Source organism: Syngnathus typhle, linkage group LG4, assembly GCF_033458585.1.
Source record: "Syngnathus typhle isolate RoL2023-S1 ecotype Sweden linkage group LG4, RoL_Styp_1.0, whole genome shotgun sequence".
NCBI lineage: Eukaryota > Metazoa > Chordata > Actinopteri > Syngnathiformes > Syngnathidae > Syngnathus > Syngnathus typhle.
The window spans coordinates 14,281,890-14,301,148 of NC_083741.1; the positions used below are offsets into that span (position 1 = coordinate 14,281,890).

General features: G+C 43.3%; 1 protein-coding gene across 5 annotated transcripts in view; it reads right to left on the reverse strand.

Annotated features, from left to right (window-relative positions):
• Positions 1-19,259, reverse strand: part of zfhx3b (zinc finger homeobox 3b) — a 129,337-nt gene that overhangs the window by 101,311 nt on the left and 8,767 nt on the right. The window contains exon 1 of one of the 5 annotated variants that reach the window (XM_061275659.1): positions 2,314-2,413. The exons of the other annotated variants lie outside the window; for them this stretch is intronic. The gene's annotated coding sequence lies outside the window, so the exon portion shown is untranslated. Of the gene's footprint in view, positions 1-2,313; positions 2,414-19,259 lie in introns of those variants that run through there. 5 annotated transcript variants of the gene reach the window in all.

Consider the following 19,259-nt stretch of genomic DNA (forward strand, 5'->3'; position numbering starts at 1 on the left):
CGTCTTATTGTTTTTCTCAAAATCCAGACTTTTTTTTTTTTAAGAATAGGCATGTTGTGCTTGCCCTTAATAATTTGGCACATGACATAAAATGCGTCATTCAACAGTTTGCTCCAATCAAAGATTGCGTTGTTGTCATTATGCTATTAAAGTGAAATAATTTGATTTGTTTCAGAAGCAGACGATGGCTGAGCATCTTGAATGACGTCTTGCCGTCTCCTCTACTGTTAAATGTCCTAAAGTTATGTATGACCTAAACTAATGAGACACGCCTTTTAAGCAGTGAATGAATCAATAAGTGATTGGGTGAGACATGCTGAATCATAATATGTTAGCATAAGATAATTGTCCAAGCAAGAGATGACTAAAGAATTATCGGGGGGTTTTCGTTTTAGGAAGGGACATTTTAGTTCTAGCAAAACTGACCGTCCATAAAAAAGCAATCTCCATAAGTCATATTGAAGAAGAATTAACCAGAACATTGACCTCAAGCCAAGCACCTATCATTGTGAGCAAGGCCTTCTTTTAGGTCAAATGATTCTATCAACCCCTCCTGTAGGTGCGTTGGTCAGGGGAAAATCTAGGTTCTTCCCAACTACCTGCTCGGGTAACTACTGCTTTTCAACGGCAGCTGACTTTTTTTTCCTGATGACTTTCGGGGTGCAGTTAGTCACCAGGCACTCACCATTGAGCAACAACACTGGGAAAACGGAATAACAGAGCAGCCAATGTGTTTGTGTGTGCGTTGGACTAGGAGAGAGGCTTCAGACATTGCCCATCTGAAGAGGAATGGTGCTGAAATTTAAGATAAAGCGTAAAATCGTCCAAAGCCATTAGACAGCTCTAACGAAACATTTCTGTTGCCTCATGACTCCAAGACAATAACAGGCGGTAGAGCAGCCAATCATATGGAATCTGGAGTCATAAAAAGCCACCTTAAAAGTGTGTTTATTTTCTGTATCTAAGAGGTGTGTAGAGGTTCACTGGTTGGGAGGGTAAAAACGTGTACAAACAAAGATACACGAGTGTAGGGCATCTGGTTTGGCAAGTTTATGCACAGCATATATAACTGTATAGATGGCCTTACTTGCAGGGTATTGTGATTGTGATTAAAATGTCAACAAAGGGTGAGTTCAGAGAGAGGGCAGGGATTTGAGTGTGAGGGTTGATCCCTTTTGTTCTACTGCAGGTCTATAAAAGCTGAAATACTCATATTCGTCTCAAAAGTGAAACAAGAAGACAAAAAGAAACTCAACTAAATGAAGATTTACCTCCGAGCCATGATGCCCATGTCTGGGGTCATGGTGACCTCATCATGACTGCTCTTTGCATCAACAGCAACAGTACTGCTTCCATTTACTCTGCTTTTAGCTGCTCAACAAGAGAAATGTACTGTTTTAAGTAATCCTTGTTTGCACTGACCATAATTGATTGGGTAATCCTGGTTTAACATGCACTAAAGCCAGTGCTTAAGAATCTATTAAGAGGGCTAGCAGCTTAAAGAGGAAGGATCTATCTAACGTTGACTGCTAGATCTCTGTTTTAGTGCTTAGATGTTGGAAAGTTGGAAGTGGACCGCTTGCCACTGATCCAAAATAGGTCACGTTTCCAGGTCATGTGACCAGTTCTGCCTTTTTATTGTCCCTCACGCTCAGTTTCAAGCTATCTATCTGTCTGCTGGCACAATGATACATCCATATGCCAAGGTTTATCTCCAGGTCCCCATCGGCAAATCTCTTGGAATTCTTCCATCTCACCGCAGACAAGTTCCTGGTAGTGTTTGGGCCGGTTTCTACCTAGCGCCACAGGCACCCAAGTTTGTGTCAACTTGACATGACACATGCCGCGCCGCACGCTCGTCACTGTGACAGCCCTGTCATAATCAACACAAATCTCTCAGCGTCAGCATGAGCAATGGAGGTATTATGTGGCATGGCTTGGAGAGAAGGGGAAAGGCAGACGCACTAAGTACCGGTCACTGTGCTGTCGTCTCGCCGGCCGTGGGCTGAATGTGCACACGGGACCCGCAGGGTCGAGTGGGTTTATTCCTGCTGCTCCTCCTCCTACTCGGCCAGTGCTGTGGTTTATGCATGACGTGGGAGCCGGCGCCTTGGTCTCACACTTGCTCACACACGAAAGACGAGGAGAAGAATAATCCCCACCAAGACCTTTACCCTAATGGGGCCCACTACTGTAATTACAAGGCACACATTTCAGATCAGGCACTTAAGTAGCCAGCGGAGAGTGCGCCGAAAACAAAAAGCTCTGTAATTATCGTCTGCCTCCTCTGTCCCCCATCGCAACTTTGGTTACCTGTCATGCTGCGATTTTGTCGGGGAGTTCGTTGCTGGCTGGAGTCACCCTAATCCGTGGCTGGAAGCAGCCCTGGATGCACATTTTGACTTGCAGGGGCGAGTGACGACATGGCACACAAAGATAGAGGAAACCTGAGTCCTTGCGATCACATGAATGCATTTTTTTTTACGAGAAGGGAGGATGAGGAGGAGGAGGAGGGCGTTCAGTTTGCTCCAGACAAAAGATCCATTGTGCAGTGAAACTTTATATACATATTAGAAACTTGACACCCATAGCCTCCGAAAGTAGGATTCTTGTAACTGTGAACAAGATAATATTACCCATTCTTTTCTTCTGTCAAAAACAAAAAGCAAAGCTTTCAAGCCAAGTTTTTTTTTCTTTCAAATTTTTTTTAAAGCAAAGCTCTGATTCTTGGTGATGGGTTCTTTTGTTTTTGGACAAGGTCATCGAATATCAGTGATAAGAGAGCTGTGGTCTCCAGGCAGTTTTGTGGCCCATTAGGTAACACATTCCCTGGGCGGAGCAAAGCGCGACACACAACTTGTCGACAGAGATTTGCTCTCGTTCTCTTTCACTACCTTACCCCCAACTCTCAGGTGTTCTAAAAGGAATGTTGAGTCCAAAACTACACTGGCTCTCTCACCCTCTTCAGCCTGGAATGTATTTGAGTTTCTCGGACTCTTTACAAACAAGAGCAACTTGTTTCGCTTAATGCTCTTTTTATCGCTGTAGTCCCCACCTCTTAATTGTGTTGCTTGCATTATCAGTAACCATGCAGGAAAAACTTGTGCAGTTAATGGAGTGTATTGTGAGCGAGTCACGGAAAGCAAACACATAATCCATGATACAATGCTTCCTTTCATTTCACCTGAAGTGCATGTGAATGTTACTTACAGTCAGAACCATTTGACAATGACAGAGTACTATCCATAATCATAAGGTTGCATCGTTGGACATGTTATGCCAAAACAAGCTTGACGGATAGTTGGAGGTTTATATTAATGACTTAAAAAAATATGATTTATCAATTGTCTTGTATGATTGCAAAGATAAATACGACTTGAAAAAAATTTGGATTTTCTCTTGACGAGTGCCAAGACATTAAAATATACAAATATATCTCCTGAAGGTCAAACGAGTCAAGATTTTTTCTGGTCGACTAAAATGTTATGAAAGTCGAGTCAAAGTTGATTAATCGCTAACATTATTTTCACTAGTGCTATTTCACTATTTTGGTTCACCTAAGGACACATTTCTACACAAGTAATTGTAGTTGTTATGATTAGTGGAAGACCTGTGAAATGTTCTTTTCAACATACTGGCCAGTCTAATCTTGTTTTACATACAGAGGACCTTTAACTCTATGCCGGTCATTCAAAAGTGGGCAAATAGAACACATTTCGTAAACTTTTGGCAAACAGTTGCGTTTGTGGTAGAAGTCGGTGAACAATGTAAGGGTGTCCTAATTCTTTTGCCCAGTATGCGTCTTTACTGAAACCAACATAGAAAACACATCAGCTGAATAAAAGGGCAGTAAGCTCTCGTCTTTATAATAATAGACAACAAACATAGGCGTGGGGTGACTAATCCTGGTGCTTTCCATTTTGGTTCTGGTGAGTCTTTCTATCACAAAGACATTCAGTGAGTGTTTGGACAGCAGACAACTTCCATTTTTACAAGTTCTATTAATGTGGGCTCGAGGTGGATGATTCATGGGGAACAAGACCTGGAATTTGTCAGCCCAAATTCTTCCATGATACAGAGGTTAACTTTTTCCACTGATCTGGAGCAAGCTAATAACAGCTACGACCAGTACATATTAGGCTGATTTAAATGTTTATCGTGCACCAGTGAACTGAGCGTTATGATTATCTGTGTGCCAGGAAAAAGAAATATAACGGAGCAGGTTGGAGCGGAGAACAAACCGCTCCAATGATTTGTGGCTCTCAGAGGTTCTGCACGTGGAACCATTACATGACATCAAGTTAAATGATGAAACAGGGGTCTGATGGGAGGGAGCGGACGTGACTGTCCTAGACCAAGAAATCATATTCATACAATTCAAAATGGACATAATTTTGTCTGTCTGGGTTTTTATTACAATCGTGTCTGGACTGACTGCTGTGGCTGTGTCACAGTGTAGTCGAAGGTAGTGGCAAGCTTGAGTTGGTGTGATCTTAAAAGCCTTTAGAGAGCAAAGAGGGCTCTAAGTTAGTTTTAATAGGCACATTATTTCTCCCCCTAACACCCGCACAGGCTCCACTCTGAGCCAGTGGCTGTTTGAAGTTGGTAACAGCTGTAGTGTTCCAGCCTTTATTTAGAGGTCAGTACACTGACTTCACTTAAAAGCAGAGCAGGACTGAAGGAGAGAAAGAGAGAAAAAAAAAAGGCAAAGCAGTGGGTGAAGCGATAAAGAGAGAGACCAAGAAAGAGGTGAAAGAATGAGTAAAGGAAAAAAAGAGAGAGAGAGAGAGTTACCAGCGCAGCCAGGGATTAGCGCAGGGAGAGGTTTAAAGTTTGTAGTGTTGCATCTGGCCTCCTGCCTGCTCTGTTGTTTATTGCCGCGGGCCCGAAGATCTTCTGGCAACAGTAACCACACCTGAACCACTAGACAACACACACATGGACAAAACAGGAAGAGACGAATGCAACGCCTGCATTTCGCGCCAAAGCTTTGGCAGGAAATCTCCCGCTAGTCAAGTTTCCTCGTGCTAGGAAATTGTGTGCAGGCCTGTGTGCCAATTCTCATGACTTATCAATTGATAATACTCCGTTACGTGACGTGGCACTATAGCATTGCACTTTTCATAATTCCCTTACACAGTCACCAAAAAGTTTATTGTGTTCAATAAACTGTGAATGTATTGGGTCTGCTTTGCCATGCTGCAAAAGCCACCAGTTATTTAGGTCCCACTTAATGCTTGAAAGCAAGAAGCATATTTTTTTGCATGAAACGTGCATTTTTGATAGACTTAGTACAAACCCAATTCGGCGTGACTGCCAAAGTCCAGCAGACAAAAAGTTGAACACATAAAGGGTGCCAGTGATGGTGCTGAGGTAAAGTTTGGTGAGAACCACAAAACAAGAAACCACAATTTCATAAGAATTGGGTCTTGCTGCTCAGGATAGTCTATGTACTCCAAATCTAGCTCAAACTTAGCTGAGTTATACCTTCATCTCATCCACAGCCCAAAATGAAGACAAGCAGTATAGAAAATAAATGGGTGGATAGTTTAGTTAGACATGACAGAAATATCGAGATGTTATTAAAGACATATACCTCCAACGTTTATAAAGGCTTTGTGATGGTGACATTTGTGATTTCAAATAAATTAATTGACTTAAAATCGAATGTTATCAGTGCTAAAATTAGAACAATATGGAGGTGAGCCAGAATCAGAGCACAGCATGTGCCTGACTTTAGAGAGCATCCCAAAAGTATGCCTTCAAATGCAGTCTACAAAAGATGGCACACATTAGTTGGGACAAGTGTTTCCTCTTAAACCGACACAAGAGGTTCAGTGAAGTCGAGGCAAATGGGAGTTGTCAAACTTCATATGGAAGTTGTATGCGCCACCAGGCAGCAATATATCACAGCCTGAGCCAGAGGGACACACAGAGTCACTGTGGGCAGAAATCACGCACAAAGAAGAATGTTCACATAGATGCCACCCACCACAGTTCCGGGGGACAGATCCTTCTCTGTTCAACTTCTGTCTTTTTGCTGGAAATTCCCTTAATGGGATGCCATCTTCCACGGTGTACATACGCAGAGGAGCATGCAAATGGACGCGTAATAAATGGTGAGGGCACATAAGGCCAGCGAAAAGAAAGGGAGAGGACATTTAAAAGACGTCAAGAAAATAGGTTCTGGATATTCCCTTGGCCCGAGGCTGTTTAGCCAATAGGCAGAAGGCGCTCGTATAACACCCGCCCTTCCTTTGCCCCGGTCCTCTGAACTTGGAGTGGCCAATGTTGGAATGTTGAAGCCACTTATGTTCGCATGCACATCAAAAGTGATTAAGTACAAGCCTTGTGGATTAAGATGAGTCCGTAGACCTTCACATCTCTAGTTAACCTCCCCAAAGCACTTGGCTTCCTTCTGGCACAACAGTATCCAAGTTCATCTTGGCTCCTCCTTTGCTTGTGGAAGTAATACCAGATTACAGAGCAACTGTTGTTAAATGTTGATATAATGTGTTTTTCTTCTTCTTTTTTTTCCCTCGCCTCTCTTTGTTTGGACAGCTGCACCGTAGCAGCGGGACATGTAGCGCCGCCGCTTACTTTTAGCAGAACTGACATTTCACTTCAGCACAACATACACCGCAGTTGTGAAAAGGGAGCTTCTATTGGTCACAATATCTGATTAAATAAATGGTTTATGTCGTAGTTATTCACCATTTCCTTTATTTCTACCGCCTGTCTTTGTTAAAGGCCAGCTGTGTCAGGATTGGCACACACCAAAGTGCCGTGTGGGTTAACTAATCCGTCTGTGACTCAGGTACATGGGACAAGTTCAGACAGGATACACAAAACACTAACACACAGATATGCACGGTCCACTCTACGGGGGTATTTTCGCATGACGGCATAAGAAAACAAATGATAAGAGGAGAAGGTGAACACACAAAAACAGATTTTTTTCTTTTAAAGGGGCTGGAAGAGGATCAGAAATCACCTTCACAAAGGTTAAAACAGCCCTTAAACATTTGAACTGAAACCCTCACCCTGACTCTCACACTCCATGTGTGACTGTGTACATGTGACGACCCTTTTGCAGCTTGGAAGCTGTCCCAGCATTCATATGGGCTCTGTCAACACAGAGATTCCAGAGAGGAAGCGGGGTTTTACGGCAGCCGCAGGCTGCGCGCACACCCTGGGCCTGCAAAGACCGGGAGCCAGAAGAGGACAACCTGCTCCGCATCTACACAGTGCCAGTGTCAAGTTTGAGCCCCGTGGCTCGGTGAGCGTTAGTAGCAGCAGTGAGCCACATGCTTCCTTCCTTCCTCACTTCCTTCCTTTTTCCACCTGCCACCTCAAGAAGCAAATAGCTATTGGCTGCTCAATAACGTGGCTCTAGTGCATTGGCGTAAACGCCCCCTCGTTCTCTACACACACAAACACACACACACCAACAAACTCTCCCTGCCTTGACAAGGTTGTATTGACAGAGCAGTTACACACAAACCCATTGGGGGAGATCCTCCACATTGTGCCCCAGGCAGCTGATAAATGGAACTCATAGAGTACCTGTAAGCATGATCTCCTGCGCAGGGACGCGCAAACGTGCATTTGTGTGTACACACAGCTCAATATTACTGTACTAATGCAGACATAAGTGAGGGTAGGGGAGGGGCTTTATGATATATAATGCAATAAAGCCATGAAGCTGCAGGGAGGAGAAAAAGAACATGACAAGAAAAAACAGGGCTACAGCAGTTGAGGCCACCTTTTGTGTTTGGCTCAATGCTGATGTTGTCATACAACAGCTGAAAGCTGTCTAGGCATGTTGCGCCTTAGGTGGAACTAAAGCAACCAAGTAGCACAGTCTACGTCACATTCCCGCATTGCGATTGGGAAACCCTGATATGATCATTGTGACATCTCACCAGCATTACCTGTGTAACCTGCTAATGAATTCAGAGAAATGTGAAAAGAAAACACGGGAGTACAATGACGGTAATACACAATTGTATTTTACTTCCTCTTGGCATGTGACTGTTTATTACAAGATGTGAACAAGGTGCTTTTTATTCCTGCAGTGTATGACGTTGCAAAGAAGTAACACGTTTTAGCGGCCCGGTGGCCTTCAGTTCCAGAAGAGAAACATAGTCTTTCCAGCGTCCCCGGGTTCTGTACCCAGTGGTACGTGCCCACAACACGTCACCTGGGAAGAATTCAAAACAGTAGCCTTGGACACCTCGTATAGTAGTTCCTCTCTACAATTCCCAATGATAAGACATTATAGACAGACACAGAGATATTTGTACTGCTTCGAAGAATCTGGAAATTAAGATCCTGGCGTTGGCATAGCTGGTTATGATTCTACACAAACTCATCACTTGGGAAAAACTAAAAGAATATCAGAAAGGGTGACACCTGGGCCAAGTGGTCTTCTGGGAGGAGTCATACCCGATATTAGAGAAAAATGCTACAACATGGTAGAGAAAAGTCTCTCCCTCTCGGATCTGCCACTGATGAATAGTTTGGGGTGGAGCACTTGCTTTCACTTTGTGATATGATGTCAGTAACCTTCATTGATCTGCAGCCAGGCAGTGGGCCTTATCACCGCCTCTGCCTCGTGATATACTGTGATCCGAGGTCCTGACTGCTTTTTAATACAGTGCACTTTAGGTAACGGCGTTGCAGGCTAAACACCCGGCTTACTAGCACCTGAGAGTCTATTTCAACAACAGGGTAATGGTAGCAACAGACACAAAAAGAACTTGTCTAACTTCCCTGACTCGCGGGAAATTGTTTTACTCCTTTGATGTGATAAGGCTTCACAAAAGGAAGTGGCCAAGTGTACTGAACTGGTTATGTTCCCAAAGGTCATCCAATCTGAGCACCTTCAACCTGTTCTTGCCGGTGGGTGCAACCCGTGATGTATTCAAAAGACAAATCAACGCAAGTGTCAGAACATTGAGCTTGTGTTGACAGAGCACAGCACTCTGAGCAGGACAGAGTTAGTGCCGACAGCCACTTCCATTCAGCAGATTTATACACACCTGAGGTGAATGCCAAGAGATGGACTCTGTTTTATGTTCACCCTTAAACCAATAAAAGGACACTGAATTCAGCTTCTTGTGAACTCAGACTGAGGCGTCCATGTGACCCTTACACATTAAGCGGTTTATTTGGCAGAAGAAACTGTGTCTTGTAGAAGTATAGCGAGAAAGAAAATTGAAGAAAATTTCTTATACTGTGCGTGGTCACTATTGTGGGCCAGAATACCAAAGACAAAAATAAACCAAAAACAACAGTTCCTACAGTAGATAGATAGATACACTAAGTATTTGGAGTCACCATGACATTACTGCATTTCTGTACTGGACCTTACCCCTTTGACTATTTTTGATTGATTTGAGTATAATAACTATATATAACTTTAGTAGTACTTTACAAAAAAATGTGGGTAGGACGCCTACTACCAAAGCACCAGCTCCATGTACATAGGGTGAGGTAGGCTGCAGATAAAAGAGACTGGACGACGAGCAGGAGAATTATCCCAACTATTGATTTTAGCTGTTGGGTATTACAGAAGGAAACAGCGGGTTTATCTGGCTAGGATCCCTCTGCACTTTCACTAACTAAACGAGTATTTTCAGAGCTTATCAGGCAAACAGCCTATTACTGATGGTCTCATCCTCCCCCGCAACCAAAAAAAAGGTTGGTCACCATTTTGTTGTTACTCAATGGATTTCTTAGGAGAACTTTAAGACAGCTCCAAAAAATTGATTAATTTTTATCTGCATGATAGGACAAATATTCAGACATTTTAATAATTTAATTAACCAGTCAGCATCACAAATACTGTCATTAATCTCTCGTTTAACTAACAATTTTTGGAAAGTGTTCTGAAGGAACAGTTTGGAGGAGCGCGAGTGTACGAGTTTGATGACAAATAACTTGACAGGCCTGACCTCAGCTCTGACATTGAGGGTCAGCAAGACCTCTCTTAGGTCCAATATCAATGTCCTCTGACCTCCACATATTTTCTTTCCTTTTTTGTATAATGCCCAATAGTTGTCTACGTGTTGTATGTGCTTACCATTCTCCACTGTTTGCAATTTACTGTGGGTCAATGCCATTTCTATGACTTCTGAGGACTACTAGAAGCAGAGATAATAAAAAGCAGCTAAAGGTCCTTTAATCCCTCAGAGGAGCCCAATACAAGCCTTGATTACAAGGAGAAATGTATATTTTAATTACCAACTGAAAGTTCCAGTCATATTCGTGTGCGGTACCTTTAGCCGGATCCTAGCAGCATCTTATCTACAAAATGGAAAGAAAGCATATGTGTGTGCCTTTGTATTCGGTGGAATGCATTAAAAACAATATCCCACTCAGAGACATTCAAAATATGTAGCCATTTCCCAATATTAATAATGACGAAGAGGCGAGACGCGAACATTTCCCTCAGCAATTACGGCAAAAATCTATACGTCCTGATCAATGTGCAATCCCGGGGATTGTCTTAATACATATAGAATATAGACAACACTGCCTGCATGTGTGTGTGAATGTGTGTGTGTTGCATGAATTTACTGTGGCGTAAAATGAGCTCAACAATATGGGAATATTATTGAAGGAATAAAAGCTGGTTGTAATGATTTACATATTTCATCACAGGCTGCAATGAACACAAGTGATTAAACACATTCAATATGGGAGAGAAGGGAGAGGATATTGACAAGGATGAACAAGACAAAGTGCTGAACAGAAGAAAACGATAAAGAAATAAAACGACTTCCTATTTGGATGAGCCATGCTAAAAGTGTATCATGGTTCAATATGACAGGGGATAAATATGTTCAAGATGCACCTTATACTTATCCAAGCCAGTCTTAGTTTCGTTGAAGACTTCATCAGCCTAGTCAACACTACAGATGAGCGCTTTATGGTCTACTCAACGAGCAGCAAGTGTGCCACTAGTGGTGAAGCCAATAAGGTGGTAAGAAGCCAGATTTTCCCTACTATTGGCACCCACCAAAGGGGGGGGGGGTAGTGCCTGTCTGCCCACCGGCCTGCCTTTACCTCTCCATGTCAGCCCTCCAATTTGCTTGGGGCGGAGATAAATCTTATCTCGGAGACCTGATTAAGTTTTTAATTTACACTCCAATCAATAGCCCAGGTCTATTGGCAATGTGTCTAAAACTCTATTTACCAAAGGATTCCCTGCTATCAATTGATCAAGGACCGGCAGCCATAAATTATGGGAACATGCGCAAGGGAAGAAGGGGTGTCAGACAGAAAGTAGTCTCGGGTGGGAAAGTGAGATTGCCAGGTCAAATGTGTCTGATATTTAGGCGGGAACGGGGACGCAGGGTGGAGCTGTGCTGATTATACGTCAGCAATTAAGGCTGGACAGCTGACATGGCAACTGTTGGCGAGTCAGGTTACACGGTAGAGCATCAAAAAGGGCGAAGCTTCATGTAAATGAGGACGAACATTACAGTAAAAGGTCCTAGATATACAAGATATTATTGTATAGAAAATTTGAGGGTTTTCACTCAATAAGAATACTGAGAATACTCACTTCCGATCGTGATCCGTTTACTTTTCCCTAAAAGAATAAGTCTACTTCTCGTATGAAGATTCCTACACGGCTTTTCCCAATTTCATCCATTTTTTTCTGAAAAACACGAGTAAAGGACTGCTCATGCAGCCACCACAACATCTAGGCAACGGCTATTTTGAATCATCCAGATATTTGCTTGGGACGAAAAAAGATTAGGAGTAGCTACAGCGCTCCCGACCATCTGAAGTGTAAAGATCCAGTTAATCCTAACCGTCTTCAACTGGTTTCAGAGTGGGGCTCACCGGGGATAATAAAGGTGGTACCAGTGGGCTTCAGAGTGAAGGGCACAAGCACAGTTCAGGCCAAAGAACTGTGCTGTTCCCATGCAGAGGAAGGGGAAAAGAGGGCAGCGTTATCACAGTTTGAGAGTGTCGTCATTTCTCTGCTGACCCTGCTGACTTGCTGATTTCTTAACACGAGATCATTTTGGACAGCTGACCTCGATATTGGCCTGAGGATGAAACTGATTCTATGGATCTTCTTTTGCCCCCACACTGTATACAAAACATATCCAGGCCACATATTTACCAGCCAAAGCAAGGCTTGTTATTCAAACTCAAGACATTCTTTGGTATTATGCCATCAGTGCGTTTACATTCCAGAAGTGGACACGTAACAAAAATAGAACATTAGCTGTCCAGGGCATGAAACTACAGGTGAGAAGAGCTTTGCATGTTTCCCAACCGCCACTTAGAAGCGTAACATACAATAATAATAATGACGGAAAACACTGCAGGAACAAATGTTTTGGAGGATGTCCCGAACTACTTTGTCATTAGTGGAGGAGCTGTCTGCTAACATCAGGCATAAACATGTCAGAATTACATGTAATTATAGGTGGAGAACTTCCGTACCGCTGTATTAATCACCTGTGCAGCTGGTTGCGTGGTGAGACGAATAGAGCACGGCGCTATGCTCACCTTCAGCTCCGTCCAAGGGGGGACTTACGGGGTTCATCAAGGACATGGAGGCTCACGCAAGGCCGGAGAGCTTGACTTGAGGGTCCTCTTCTGGATTAAGAGCCACCGACGGATCCGTGTAATCAGTCCTATCCTTGTGTTTCTCCCACTCTGCCTCTCTGGCTAATGTCTCCGCCTGATTCGATTGAGGCAATTAGGCAGTAATCTATAGAGCCAGGGAGTGATGGAAACATTTCCCACTGTCCTCCTCATGTTTCTCAGAGCTGCTATAATTAGCTAACTTTGTTTCTCATTAAACATCAGAGCAGTATTTACATACCCAGATCCAATTTGGCTCTGCAGAGCCCGATCCTTTTAAACCTTCTTGAAAAACCTGAAGCACATCTGTAAACAGACATAAAAGGGGGCGCTCTCTAATCTGCAGTTATTTGAATCAAATATTTATATTCGGTATAAAAAAAGACAATGTATCTTCAACGGATGGATAAATACAAAACAGGATTACAGTACATATTGATTATAGACCTCTGTGTTGTACTGGTTGTGACTAATGTGTAACAGGAAGTTTGTCCCTACAAAATACTGAGGCGATATTTCATTAATCCATGCAATGATTCAACTGGCCCAGCAATATTTGCCTATGACTCATATACAGTTTGTATTAACAGGGAACATTAGAAGGGTGGAGTTGAAGTGAAGACTGTTATAAAGTCCTGTACGGACTTTAATTAAGCTACATGTGTCAACGTTCGGTTCAAATGACATACGTATATGTATTACAGGCATTTCTTGTAATGTGGAAAGTTTTTTGGAGTGTTAATCATGGCCAGTCACCCTATCCCCTGATCAAATAAATAAATATTTCTTGCTGTAATCATTTACCCACACACCCCGCCAAGTTAGTAGATGAGTACAAAAATCTGGTAAATCATGAAAAATAAAAAATAAAATATTTTGCATAGTTATTTGTAATTACATTCATACTGTGTTTAGTTCAAATTCGATGGCCAACATTGCCGGCATCCAACCAAAAGAATCCGCTTGCGAAAACCTGCGTACTTAGTGAACCCAGTGACATGTGTGGCACTGAGAGCTAAATCATACATTCTCGGTTCAAAATGAGGTGTGACTTCCTCATTTAAGGCCACATGAGTATATCAATATAGTACATGAATAAACAATCACTTCACAACATCTAATTTGACTACAGGAGACCATTAACCACCTCATACATCAACAGCATTTTGTTTGCAAAGTATGTTCTGACTGAGGTGTGAATCCTGTCAAACTCCGAAATAATTTTACATTGCCATGGTAATGCAGTGAGTTCCATCCATGCAACAATAGTGAAAAGCACTTCCTCAATATCAACACAGTATGTGCATGTCAAGGTGTTGAAACAAGGGAGGGATGTCAGCGTTTTAATTGCCTAATATTTAGATGTGGATGAAGCGCGGACAAATCCAACATAGTCTGTATACTCGTTCATGGTCGGCTATAGCTTGAAAACAGGCGTCCAGCCAAGACTGAGGAGAAAGGTAATTCAATCAGCAGCACTCCATCTTGACATAGATTCACTTTGTCAGTTCTGCCTCTCCAGTAATTCATCTTTCTGGAAACTTACACTATCCCAACAGTCATTCCTTTCAAGCGTGATACCTGCTAGAGGGGTGAAAACACCAGCATCCCTTAAGATCCCAAGAACACATTTTCTTTTCTTGGTTCCTCTGACAAAAAAAGGCCTACTCGTGGAAAGAACGTCTTGCGTGTGCATATACGGGGCATAATTCCTGCAATTATGCGTGAGGTGGCGCAACTTTCATCTTAGACAACACGAACGCTCACAGACACATAAACGCTGTGACCACTGATGGAATGCATACATAAACAGTCCAAGGGTAGGGGTCCAGATGGGCAGTCAGGGAGGCCTGTCATGGGAAAGCTCTTGTCTTGAAAGCCAAACACCCCTCCGCAGTATGCTGCTCTCCGGCCTTCTGTTCAGCTCCGCAGCTTGCCGCTGTGAGCATTACAGGGTTAACTGCTGTGCCCAGTCACAGGCGTGAAGTGAAACAATCAAATAATGGCTGTGAGTGAGCGCTCAAAGGCAGGGGGCAGGGCGGGGGCTCGCCATAGGCCGCTGCAGATGTTGCCGGCCTTCGGCAGGTCACACAATCACAAGTATTAGCATTCCTGATGGAGGCAGCCGGGATTATGGCGCTGAATGCCTTTCTCTGCTCTGTTAGGATTTGAACATGGCCGCAAAAGACAGAAAAGAAGGCGAGAAATGTGGGGAGGAAATGGGGAGACAAGAGAGGAGCTGTCAGGAAGGCCGGGCTCACAGCAACATTTTGAGAGAAAAAGGGAAGTTTCAGAAAAAAAAGGAGAGCCAGATTGACAGACTAATTGTGACAATTTGACTAAAACATCTCATGAAAGCGTAGGGGGGGAAAAAGACAAGAGAAATCAAGCAAGTGATGATTCCATGCTGAAGGCTGAAGAGCAGAGTATATGCGATGAAGGTTGAAGTGAATGAGCTGGGGAAAAACGTCTCTTTTTTTCTACTGTGGAGCACAGAGAAGAGCTAGCGTATGGCCTGCCTGGTCCCCTTTCCTCGTATTTATGCCTGGCTACTGTCAGGCAGGCCACGTTCAGAAGCAGAGACAGCAAGGAGCAGCTGTTCCCTCACACTCAGCCTTTCTTCAAGCTTCATTGGCCAGCGTAGCGCCCCGAGAGAGCCTTTACGACCAAGTGCTACAATTGTGTCTTGTTGGAATTTTTTTGTTTCATTTGTCCCAAATTTAAAATGGCACCAGCAAAACTGATTCACAGTTTTTCCTTCCCTTTCATTGCGTACCAAAAGTAGCAGTGCGGTACCTCAAGCTTTGTGTAGAGTTGTCCTGATAACACATGTGTCCTGAACAACATGATCAAAACATTGAAAGGGCAACAGACTTGAAAAAGTTGAACATTTAAACAAATCTCCAAATAGAAGTGGATTTTGATTGTGTTACAAGCAAACGTCCTTCACCAGTTGCGCATGATGAAGCAATTAATCAATATTATCGCTAGTGGATGAGTGGAGTCGAGCACTTAGCAACTAACTACGTAGCCTCTAAACAATGTAAATGTATTATTATATATGACCAACAATTTTAAGCAGTGTACAACTGTAATTACTAACCTAATAGACGAGTGGAATAGCAGCATACCATAAATCTGTTGTTTCAGTATCTTTACAACTTGCGACTCTGGAATTCAAACAATACTGAATGATGTCACACTATGACACAGCTATCACCATCCCGCCTACACACGCCCAGCTGTAGAAACACACGCCACTTCACGTTATACTGTTTCGAATTATACTGTAAGGAGTTACCTGAAATTTTCTGCTTGAAACACTTGGAAACGTGGCTCAAAATATAACAGTTCACGATTAGCACCCGATTTGTGGGTAGGTTTTGTGTCGCACAAAGAGAAGGACGCTACAAAGCTACAGAAAAAGAAATGGCACTTCACTTAAGGGAAGTGGAGCGGGAACACAAAGCCAGAAGTTTGCACTCTTTTCTATTTCTTTGTTTTAGCACAAGGCAAATAATTCCATAAGAATCTTGCCGAGCCGGTTTGATACGGTTGTATATTCAGTCCAGATTTTGTACTACAAAAGGGCACTAACAACAAAGCATACAATGAGAAGAAGTTGTTGAAAAACACGTGAGAATTGTGAGAGGAATCAAATCGGAGCGAGAGGAAGAAAAGAAGAAAATATTGATTTAAGGTGCTGCTTTTCAATTTGAGCTTTTTGAACAGGAGACAACCTGGCCTGTCTTTGCCCCCGTCTTTGCTCCTTGATCACATGATCAGATGATGCGCAATGTGTGAGTGCACATACACGGGCGGCTTATTTACTGCATCTTCTCCATTTGCAAAATTCACAAGAATCATCTTTAATCACGAAACCCTTTTAACACAAACATGCATCTGTGGTTTCGTTGCTACAAATAGTTACCGTTAGGCTGCAGGAACAGACACCCCGCAGTTCTATGGAATTATGTGTGTGTGTGGGGGGGGGGGGGGGGGGGGGCTCTTTAGGAAGGGCTTCATGCTGTTCTGACTGACTCAGAGAAGGAATATAAACCCTCACATATGACAGATGAGGGAGACGTACCTTTGTCCCCATCCTTTGAATATCAGTGACTCTACAAGTTAATATTTGCTTCCGCCTGCTCATAGATTTGCATAGCATTAGTACCTGACCTAAATGCATTTTTATAAACCCACAAAATTAGCGGCACATCAGCTATAGGACTGATACTGCGAGGCTGAACGCACGTTGCGTAGTCTGGCGGATAGGCTTGCGGTGTCAAAGCAGTGCCGGGCCCACCTGATGAAAGAGGAAGTGAACAAGGCCATATTGCTGGTCTTTAAAATCTACTACATAAACTCGAACATCACAGGGGGAGGAGCGAGCATGCGAGCAAACAAGTGGGCCACACAAGAAGGGGCGTGTCAATGAGGGGGTAATAAGGAAAGACAATGAGTAAACAAGCAGGGGAAGTCCGGGACCGGCGTGCTCGCAAACTGCCAGCTTGTGACAGGCTGGCACACACAAAGGCCCCACTGTAATTAGCCATCCCAATGGCTTGTTCACCATTTGCATATAAATGCCCTCACAGTAAACACTAAACGCGCTGACACAAGCCATGCCAAAAATCACCACACCTCCACCGCCTCCAGCAGGCCTCCGGGGTCCACTTATCACAGAGGTCCTGGATACGAGTTGAAGTTGTTGCGTAAAAAATACTTGTATATCAAATCAGGTTTTCCCACTGAAATAAAATGCCGTCGTTCCATTTTAGCCTTTGCTAAGAAAACAACAAATGTTGTAATGTGTATATCGATGAGGAAGAATAGCACTCAATATGGGTAAAGCTATGTGGGTTTTTTTTTATTGCAAATGGCGTAATTCCCAAGTTTAGTTTGACAGTAAACTTTAACTGGCGGTGGGAATAAACAGCTCCAAGCCTCTTTTTGGAAGAATTTGTCACTATTTGCCAAAGCGCTGCCCATTGTGAAAGTGAGTTGAGCTGAGTTCACTTCCACCATACAGTGCTCATATCTCAGGTCTGCACTCGCAAGCCAAAGCGAGTTTAAGTGACTCTTATCTCAAGGCAGTACCATACTCGCCCTGTGATCGCACCCAAGGAAATGCTTGCATGCATCACCCAAAGCGAATCACACACCGCAGGCTGTGTACTACTTGCTTCTCGTTTCTCGAAAGATTGTGAAACAGCAAGTCCCCCCCTTGCTTCCTGTTAAAGACCCATAGAGTCGCGTGATACTGAGCAGATCTCACCCTAACCGCAGGACTCTACGGGCACAAGGGCTGCAGGTGTCGCGTTGCTGTTTGCCTCCACACGATTTGGGAAGAGAGGAAACAACGCATACAGATATAGCACACAGGACAAACATGCATGCGGGCATATGCGCACGTGACCGTGCACAGAGATGTCCTGAGGAAGCAGCAGGTTCGCAACGTGTGAGAAATGACTGTTTTCTCCAGATCAGGGTCAAAACATACAGCCTTGTTTTAGGTTGCCTGTCACATGGTGAGATGAGAACTGCAGTTTTGGCAAAACACTCTGAGCTGATTAACGAGATAGGCCACATTTACACAAGGTTGCTTTACACGGGGCTTGATAACAGACACGCTGTCACGTTTTACATACTCGAAAAGCTTAAGGTCTTTTTTTTTTAAACTGTTTTGATGGAAATTCATCCTCAGTCCTACACTTCCCTTTCTGCCTAATGTTATTCTGACAATGATGATTCGTTAAAAAAAAAAAAAAAGAAGGCCAATATAAAGGAAGGAAGTGATGGGACTTGTGTCTGCAAACCCCCCCTTTCCTGTCCCTGACCAATGCTTCGCTCTTTGCAGCACTTCCTCTAAAGTCATATCATCTATAGTGTAAACAAAGCTTGATGGACAAAAATATTGGGACATGCTGCCAATACACCTACAGAAATGGAATTTGCAGCTCTCCGGGAAGACTTTCTGTGGACTTTCTGCAGGTCAAAGGTCACACGGTTTGGACCACAATCTGTTCTCCTTCATACCGAAAGTGTTTGAGGTCAATTCTTCTAAGCCTGCCTTGTTTTGTACACTGGGGAGTAGTCAATCAAAAGGGCCCTTTCTGAAATTTAAGAGCATTCTAATAAAGGACTCAAGGGTAACTGAACGGTCTACCCGAACTGATCCCACACTTCTTTGAGACATGCACGTGCAAGATAAACGAATTGCAAACTGTCAATGCCTTTATCCTCAATTCAGAATTTCCGACAATGCATTCTAGGCTACAAAAAATGTTCAGACTAATACTAGAAACACATCACTCACCGTGACATGTGACATGGGAGCAAGATCCGACATGAGGAAACACCTGGTCGCAGCACAAAGCAAGCGATGAGAGAGTGAGAGGGGCCCATTTTGCTGCTCTTCTCCGCATAGAGTTACGCACCTTGAGTCGATCTGTACCGATGCATGCCAAAATCAACTTATTTTAAACAAAGGATGTGTCTGACTTTGTCAATGTGTGTATGGAGGGGAAACGCTGTGCGTTAGTGCGGTGTAAACATCTGTATCTGTTTAGATTCTAACTGTTAGCCCAAGATAACTTCTTTACATGGCCTGGCTGTTTTCTTTCACCGTTTAACAAAACAAT